At 47.2% G+C, this 9431-nt stretch overlaps 1 protein-coding gene across 2 annotated transcripts in view; it reads left to right on the top strand.

The window, feature by feature from the left end:
• Positions 1-9431, top strand: part of FAT1 (FAT atypical cadherin 1) — a 161485-nt gene that overhangs the window by 1219 nt on the left and 150835 nt on the right. Inside the window, exon 1 of one of the 2 annotated variants that reach the window (XM_006160469.3) lies at positions 1898-2060. The exons of the other annotated variant lie outside the window; for it this stretch is intronic. The gene's annotated coding sequence lies outside the window, so the exon portion shown is untranslated. Of the gene's footprint in view, positions 1-1897; positions 2061-9431 lie in introns of those variants that run through there. 2 annotated transcript variants of the gene reach the window in all.

The following is a 9431-nucleotide window of genomic DNA, read 5'->3' as shown; positions in this document are numbered from 1 at the left end:
GCACAATGGGAGCAAAAAAAAAAAAAAAAGGCATCTCCACGTCGTCTCTTGGGGCTACAGGACCGGTAAAATCGTGGCAGCGCCAGAGTCTGAAATCGTCTCTCGCTCTTGGCGGTTCCTGTGGCGACGGAGTGCAACTTCTTCCAGGCACTAGGTTTCCCAGTAAGCCTGGAACATCGGGATTTCCAAACAGATGTTTTAGTCCTAGTAAGCATTATTATGATTGATGTATGGTATTTTTTTCAGGATTTTTTTGGGTGCCATTTAAGTAAAAATCCTGTAATTTGATATTACAGAATGGTGTCTTTGCAACATACTGTTTCCCCTTCCTCTTGGCAGGACCTCCCCTCCCATCCCCAAAGGCTGGCGTTCTTGTGTGGTTGTTTTGCTGAGTTAGAATTCAGCGAGGGGCGCCAACCAGTTGAGCTGGCGATCTGGTTACTCACTTTCCACTTTGGAGGCGTTCCTTGTATAAAACTGACCTGTAACCTCTGAAGCACTTTGCACTATTGTGGCCGTGGCCAAACTAAGTCTTGGATGACGGTGTTTGTATTTTTTGAGTGTGAATGCGTGTATTCTAAATAGTGAACAGGGAATATAGTGCTAGGAATCAGCCCGCTCATTCTGCAGGCACTAATTTTTGTCCCAGCGCTAACCTGCTAGACAACCATTCTTTTTTCAACCACCTTCTATCAAATGCTTTGGGAGGTGACTGCATTAACTGTACACTAAGGAAATTCTCTAACTCTAAGACGCTCGCCCCCCTCTGCCTTGGCTTTCCTTCTGCAGCCTCCTCCACCGCCTCCTGGGAAATCGGATCTCTTTGTCGGTATAGTGTTTAAAATACTTGAGCCTCACAAACTTTCCCAGTTCTTGTCCACCCTCTTCTCTCGCCGCGTTCCAACGCCCCGCAGCACTCCGGGCTCCAGCTGAGCCTGGACCGCTCTGAGCCGGCTTCTGGAGCCCTGCCCGCGCCGGGGATGGGCTCGCAGCCCGGGGACGCGCGGACTGGGCGATTCGGAGCCGGGGGAAGTTCCCGGAGTGGGGCGTCAGGACGCCCGGGGCTTCCCCCTTCTCTCTAGGGAACTTGTAGCTGTTAGACTGGGTCCAGAGTTTTCTGGCCCACCCGGGCGGACGGGCCCGCCAGGAACGCGCACGAGGAGCCTTTTGTCCCGCTGATCTGGGCGTCAGGGCTGTGGGCTGGGGAACGCCGGCGTTGGGCTCGCCACTGGCTTCGGGAGGTTCTGGAACCCAGCGAGCTCTGCACAAAGAGGAAGCGTTTCCATTTTCCCGGGGCTAAAGTGTCCATTGAAGCAGAGGAAGTATCAATAGATTACGATCTAACCGCATTCCTTTGAGCCCTTTCGAAAGATTTTATACCACCAAGCCATTGCGGATCGCTCTGCGCACTCAAAGGCCGACTGAGGAATTCCCTCAAGGCTCTAAGAAAATGGAAGGGCTGCTTGGGGAGCGTTTTCATTGGACCTCGACTACATATTTATTTATTTATTTGGAGCTAAGCTAATGTTTTCTCTTTCTTAGCAGGGAACATTCCCTATTAACTCCTTACACTAGCGCCCGTGTGTTGGCCGCAACTAACCTCGGCATTAGAACAAGTCCCACACTGTTCCTCGGCGGGCTGCGAGGTCATCTTGGGCGCTTACTCGTCTTCTCGCTCGGGGTTGGCTTTTCGAGGACTGGGGCTGGTTTGGCTCCGAACCCGGCGTCGCTACCCTAGACGCGCGGGCGCTGAGTCGGGCCGCCGGGGAAAGTCTTCTCGAGTTTCCGCGCCGGGAAACGAGCGCCGGCGCTGGCGGGCGTGGCCGCGGGCGGAGGGATATCCTCCGCGGGGCGCGTGAGGCGCCGGGGCCGAGCTGGGCACTCGAGCGGCGAGCCGCGAGGTCGGAGTGGGGCGCGCGGGCAGCTCGGGCAGCCGCGGACATCATGTGGACCGGCGGGCCCGGGGACGTTCCCGACAGACCCGACCCCGACGCGGGGGCGCGCTGAGGCGGCCTGGTGCGCACCCCGAGGACGCCGTCACAGTTCGGGATAACTTTGCTGTAAGTTTGATAGAAATGAAGTTCCGGCTTGCGAGCGAGCGGCGAGGGGCGCAGCGCACGGCTGGTGCCGGAGGGGCGGGCAACTTGCTGCTTCGTGGTTGCGGGTCGGCTGCGGTTCTCGCCGGGGCAGCCTCTCTCCATGCGGTGCACCTCCTGGTATGCCTGCAAGTCGGATGGAGGATAGAGCCCTGCTGGAAAGTCCTGAATCTTTTCCCTTTGGAAAGTTCAGTCCCGGCCCGGCATTGGCGCGGCTGGGGAGGAGGCGGAGGGGCCGGGAGGGGGGTCATTGGCGACGTGAATGGAATGGTGATTACGGTGCATGGAGCTGCCGCGAGCCGGCAGTAGGCTGCGGCCCGAGCCCTGGCCGCGCGGGTCTGTCCTGGAGCCATTGCTGGAAAACAGAGCTGCGGCTGCGGCGCGGGGGACTGGGCGGCCGCGAGCTGAGAACTTCCGCTGGCCCGGAGCTTGGGAACCCAGCGCGCTCCACTGTCTCCCTCCGGTCAAACTCCTGCCCGCTGGTGACTTACTGATCTCTCTTCTAGCTTAAACCTCTGCGTTTATGCACTATGCACGGTGTAGAGGAGGCGAAAGGAAGGCCGGTAGCCAAGAGATGGGATCTTTGAAATGGAGTCGCAGAGTTCTCGGAGATGTTGGAAGGAGTGCTGCCTTGAGGTTTAAACGCCACCGGTTGGATGTAGATGCAGTAGTGGATGAGTAGGGAGCTAGCAGCCTTTGCATATATGTGGTCTGCCTGCTGGTTTCTGTATTCTTTGGAAGAGAAACTTGTACGATCTTTTTTAGAAAGAGAATCTAGTTCTTCGGTGCTTTCTCCCCGCCTTCTCAAAGTGCTTTTCTTTTAGGAAACTTTTCTGGCTTCTCTTTTAGATTTTTCCTCTTGTATATCCTATCGATGTGAATTGCAGCGCTTTTGAGACAAGGACGCAATTGTATGTATTAAGGAAAGTAAACTCATAAATATTTTCTATGCAGTTAATTTTTTTTTTTTTGCATGCCTCTGAACTCTGGTTTCATTAAGTGGTTTTTGTTAAGCAACTCCCTGGTGCATGGTGGAGAATTTTTCCCCTCGATATTTACAGTGACTGTTAAAATGGGAAGAGGTTTAAAAGGCACATGATCTTCAGTTATTAATCTTTCTCAGAAGTAGATTCTTAATGCTTCCTTTATCCTGATACAGGTTGCAGTAGTTTAAGAGGTTATCTGAGCGATAAAACTAGGTAATGATTTTTTTATTCTCACATTACTCTTGAAAAGTTTAGGTTAACTTATCCACAACATCCAGTTGTTGCAGTACTCATGAAAAGATGTTACTCCAGTTACATAAGTTAATTATAATATTTGGCTTGGCCTTTATGTCTTAGAAGGAAAGCTCTGATTCCACAATTAGAATTGCAGTATTATCGGGACCAGCAGTTAGCGTAATGGCTATGTCGCTGGACTCCCATGTAGTCAACTGTAATTCGAGTCCTGGACCCGGTGACTTAAACTCATGCCTGGCATGTGTACGTGTGTGCCCAAGATCTCGAGAGGAGAATGGAAGAGAAGGGATTGCGGCCTGGCCATCCCGCCCCGGGGTGATTTCTCACTTTCAGTTTTTCTCTCTCTTTTTCTGGCAAGTGCACGTGCCCTATAGGAACCCCCCCCCCCCCCAAAAAAAAAAAAAAGAATTGCAGTATTAGCGCTCTTTCCTTATGCTTCTGTTTAAGACATCCATTACAGAATTTAAAAACAATTGCTGCTGCTCTAAGTTATGCCAAACATGGCATTTAACAAGATCAGTGGACAGTTTGATTTGAGTAGTTTGCACTTGTGTGTACATTTCTTGGAAAATGAAGATCTATTAAATGTAGAGCCAAATTCTTGGTCACTCTGAAGGGAAGTGAGGTTGTTTGAGAACTAGGTAAAAATCATTGTGGCCATCTGCATATTCATTAGTAACTTTTGATTCATCACTGGAAGTATCCCTTTGGGTTCTTAATTATGTTAGTAGATCATTTAAATTCAGGTTATGGACAGGTGCCAAAAGAAAAATCTTTTAAGATTATGTGCTAACCAATACTGTTGTCATTCCCCGGTCCCCTGCCTTTCTGGTGGTCTTTAACACGAACTCTTGACCCACTTAGAAGCAGTTATTTCTTTGAATGGTAGAGGTGGAAGGGATCTCCGAGATTATTTGTTTTAACTATTATCAAGTCTACCACCACCTGTTTTCCACCCAAGTTTGGTGGATTTTACATGAATCAGTAAACCGAATCAAATTAGTATATTACAGTTACATTAAGTGCTGTCTCAGTGGCCTAATTTGTGGCTTAAAAAACCTGATTTAATTGGGAGCCATAAGGCTAGGTGTGCTATTTAATCTTTATGAGTAGGAATTTGTAGTAGGGAAATGTTCTTTTGACCAAATCATATAGATAATGAAGCCAAACACTATCTTTTGGCCTGGCTTAATTGTTCAATTTGCAAGTATTAGTTATTCCTTAGACACTGAAAGGGTGTTTTTTAAATGAGTGGCATTCATTTAGGATCCAAAGTTGCCATCTTCTCATATCTGAGATGGATTTTTTATTTCAATAAACCTCAAGTCAGATAATACTCAGTATATTTCACAGTTTTGTGTGCTTTTTTTTTTTAAATCCTCTTTCTCTTAAATTGTAGATTTAACTATATTACTGCACCTCTTCCATAATCCCAAGAGTTCATTATAAATGTGGCATTAGGTCTGTACTGTAAGGTCTTTATTAAACCATTCCAGAAATCAGTCATTTACTTCATCTCTACCCTTCATAAACGTAGATCCTTATGGTGAAGGTGCCCAGTACAGATGCTGAACTGGCATTACCCGTGGCCACTTTGGAAGCATTGCAGGGTGGGTGGTGACTTCTTTTTGGGCAGCTGGGAATCGGGGCCGTCTGCAGAACAGCCATCTGCAATGTTATTACTGGCCTGGTGGTTGCATCTGGGTTTTTTCGTTAACTTGAGAAGGATGGATGTATTATTCTTCTGTGTTATACCTTCCTTACGCTCTCCTTTTTAGGCCTGTCTTCTGCTCTCCTTTCCATTCTTGACCCCTCATCCGTCTGTCCATTCAGCAGTCCAGCAATTGGGATCTCTTCTGTGCCCAACAAGGTGTACAGAGGTGAACAGTTCGTGTTTCCTGTCCTCAAGCTCACAGTCCAGTGATGGAGAGGGTCAAGTAAACAGTCTGTTGTAGTCCAGTGAGATCAGAGATCCATTAGGCTCAGGATAGCCCATTACAGCACCTCGGGGAGCTGGGGAATTTGTGCTTCATTGACTCAGGATAGGCTAAGTTTTAAGGAAATAGTGGATCGGGGAAGGAATCATTGAAACAGAGGAATGATAGGTGTAATGCAAGTTGTTGAAGGCCTAGAGCAGCTTGACAGATCTGACCAATGGAGAGGAAAGAGCAGGAGACCTAAGCATACCATGTTATTTAGGGAAAGGGTTGGCTGGTTTACTGTCATTGTTGCTTTAATCCTGTTCTCACTTGACTGGTGTCTTTGTGTAGGTAGAACACAGAAAATCTATGACTGTGACTTGGCTCTTTATGGGAATTTTTATGGGACAAGGGCTAAGGAAAGAGGAAAAGAAGGAATTATTGAAAATCAAGATGAAAATAACTAAACTGTATTAAAGTGGTGGAGGACAGGGAAGAAATAAAAATGCTGGCACTGTCAGAAGAGGAGGTGGTATTACCTTAGCTTAAAGCCCAACCACTAGGTGGAATCATTGACAGAGACAGCCTAGTGTTCAGCCTATGAATATCTATGGGAAGTATACCTTTGTGGTTTGAAATAGGAAGTAATGTTAGGACATTAGCTTAGGAAAATAGGTAGACATCAGCTTATCAAAGGTCTTTAATTCAGTGCTAAGAAGAATTAACTCCTAGTAGGCTAAGGAGGAATACTGAATTCTTTTTATTATTATTTTTAGATTTTCTGGGCATGGGACCTTGACAACAGAGAGAGACACAGAGAGAAGGAAAGTGAGAAGTTACCCCCCCGGGGAATAGCCACACTGTAGTTCCTTCTTTATTCTCCTCTTGGGATTTTGGGCACGCACGCACACTTGCCCGATGTGATTCTCAAGCTGCTGGTCTGGGTCTCAGCAGTGGAGTTGGCTCTTAGTCTCCACACCACCTGCTGACTTGAGATAACTTTTTAGAATGGGGATTTGCCGGTAGAAATTCTGAATTTGTGTGTGTATGAGTGGGGGTTGTGTGTAAAATGCATGTTCGGGAGGGTAGGAGATAGTAAAAGTTTTAGTTCAGTCTTTTGATTTCTCAAAGAAATGACCTCTAAAAGATAGAGTAACTTTCTTGAATCCAGGTTGATCTTGACAAGGCTTGGGTAGATCCCAGGCTTAATGCCTCCCAGCCCCTTCCTTTCTGATTCTTAGGATGAGAGTTGATTTGGCAATTGGCAGAATTCTTCACGAAAATGGCAGTGAGGCAAGGGCAAAGAGGCTATGTAACTTAGGTCTGACGGTGTTTAGAAGGAGTGTTCTGAGCACTGGAGGCAGTTAGGGCTGGAATTCAGGGTTTGGCAGTGGTCTTTCGTGGTTTAGGCAGAGTGGATGAGATCTTTGAGGGTGGCAATATGTGCAAACACTGAACAGTTGGAAGACAGAAGGTTGAAATGCCAAGCTTTAAGGCGAAACAGCCAGTGTAGAATATAAATGAGCACTGAAGGGAACCAGGACGTTTGTTTTTGGCAGTGTGTGACAATATATAAAGGACACGAGGGTATCGGAGAGCCCTGGAGAGTATCAGATGGGGCTTTTAAGTCAGGGAGGGTGAGCACTGGAAAAGGTGATCTTCTTTCTTTCCTCTTTTCTTTTTTCTCCTCTTTTCTTTTTTAAGAGAGAGTTTTGCTATAGGTTGTGGTGTGCTCACCAGGGATACAGAAAGTGAGAAATCACCCCCGGGGGGATGGCCATACTGCAGTCCCTTCTCCTCTATTCTCCTGTTTGGGATTTTGGGCATGCACTCACACGCGCCTGGCCTGAGTTTCAAGTTCAGTTCTGGAACTGAACCACAGTTGACTAAATGGGAGTTCAGCGACATAACCATTACGCCATCTACCGTCCCAATTTTTTTTCTTTTAATTGCCAGACAACACACATGTTTACCAGAGGTGGGGAAGCAGGCCTAGTGGGGGTGGTCACACTGTGATTCCTTTCTTCATTTCTCCATCCTAATCAGGATTTGGGGTGGGCACACACACATGCATCTGGGTTGCTTTAAAGCCAATGGGGTGGTTATGGAACCGCGGTCAGCCATGTGGGGTCTCACTTCTTGTGCTCAACGTTGAACTGCTGTGCTGGTCAGCCCAGAAAAGGCCATTTGATGTGACATTAGCTTGAGATGCCAGAAGCTGGGAACCAGCAGTTAGCGTAATGGCTATGTCGCTGGGTTCCCACGTAGTCGACCGCGGTTCGTGTCCCGGACCCGGTGGCTTAAAACTCACGCCGGGCGCGTGTGCGTGCGTGCCCAAGATCCCGAGAGGAGAATGGAGGAGAAGGGATTGCGGCGTGGCCATCCCCCCTGGGGGGTGATTTCTCGCTTTCTGTCTCTATGTCTGTCTCTCTGTCTGTCTGGCGAGTGTACGCGCCCTACAGTGAAAATCTCTAAAAAAAAAAAAGAGAGATGCCAGAAGCTGTTTCTGCTGCCAGAATGGATCTGTCTAGAGCAATTGAGGGTAGAAATAATGTTTTTAGAGAAGTGGAAGTCTAGAAATGACTTCTTTCTTTAATTCTTTTTTTTTTTCTTTTTCTTTTTCTTTTTCTTTTTCTTTTTCTTTTTCTTCTTTTCTTCCTTCCTCACTCCCCTCCACTCCCCTCCCCTCCTTCCCAGGATAAGAAAGAAAGAAATAGGGCATGTGTTTAAAGGAAGGGAAGATTTAAATGAAGCTTATTTTTAAATAGGGAAGAACCTATTTGTGTGTGTGAGTGTGCGTGTGTGCATGTGTGCGTGTGTGTGTGCGTGTGTGTGTGTGTGTGTGTTGTGTCTCTTTAGACTTAGAGGAGACACCAGTAATGGAGGGTTTTTTGAAGATGCCAGAGTTGGAGAGATAATTAAAGGAGAGGCCAGAGAAGGCAGGATGTGATGGTGTCAGAGCTGTCTTCATTTGCAGCTAGGGTGGATCTCATCTCTTCAGGTGTGAGGAAAAGAGAGACTAGGTGAAAAGAATATTTTAGGAAGATGAAGGACTTTCTACCTGCTAACTTCCGTTTCCTCACCATACCTTCCTGAGCCATGGTTTGACGAAATGCCTGTGTGCGTACCTAAATACCCAGGGGAACATAACTCAACCCATCATAAGGCCTTACTAATTTGGGAATGGAGGAAGTGGCCAGTGTTAATTACTGGCTGCCCTGCAAAAGCATTATTTATGTTCTTTCTTTCTGTGCGCAGGCAACAGTACATTAGGTGAGATAATCTTTAATCACACGAGGTAAATAGTCTGCTTACTGAGCTCTGTAGGCAGTCTGTGGGTAAGTAATAGTGGTCGTGGTTCTACAAAGAGAGGAGAGAGGAAGCTAGCACAGGGATGCCTACCTAGCCTGGCCTAGCAGAAATGTCCATGCAGCTCTGGTTTTCCCATCTTGTGTTCGTGTCCCAGTGACGTAGAACAGTCAGAAACAGTCATCTCCATGATGCCCAGACGCGCTGTGTAGGCTCATGTGGCAGGTGGATTAGTAGATTTTATATAGAGGCTATTAAAGATGGAGAATGTCTGCTTAACTTTCTCGAAGAGCTGAAAACTCTTAAGGAGTTATTTGTATTGATTAAGTCATGTAAGTGCTGAACTCTTAAGTTCTGAGAAAGTCAGACGTGTAATTCCGCACTGTCCATATCCACAGTTTGAGGATCATTCTCAGAGTTATGTGGGAATCAGTTGGGTATACGATGGCAGTATTTAAGCCTTGCTGGAGTTACTGTATTTATTCCATCTCCAATCAAAACTTACAAAATATCAGCTCTGCTACTGTCGCACAGGCTGCTAAGACAGTGCTCTGCAGGCTAGGACCACTTAGGAAGCGTAGGTTCGATTCTTGATCCAACTGAAAGGCTGAAGACCATGACGTGTCCCTGTTTCCTAGCTACTCTGGAAGTTGAGGTAGGAGGATTGTGACAGCTGTCCCTGTCTTAATAGCAACAAAAACTTAACAGCATAGAAATTAAAATAAATAGTTATCAGTGGTGTAGTGGTTAAGGGTGCTGGACTCCCACATGGCTGACTGTGTTTGAGTCCTGGTCCTGGCGGCATACTTTCCTACGCACTCTGTCTTTCTCTCCCCCCCTCCCTCTCCCTCTCTCTCTCCCCCTCC

This window comes from Tupaia chinensis, unplaced genomic scaffold (genome assembly GCF_000334495.1).
Source record: "Tupaia chinensis unplaced genomic scaffold, TupChi_1.0 Scaffold000685_1, whole genome shotgun sequence".
Classification (NCBI taxonomy): domain Eukaryota; kingdom Metazoa; phylum Chordata; class Mammalia; order Scandentia; family Tupaiidae; genus Tupaia; species Tupaia belangeri.
The sequence above is the reverse complement of the archived record's forward strand: the minus strand, read 5'-3'. Positions and strand labels throughout refer to the sequence as shown.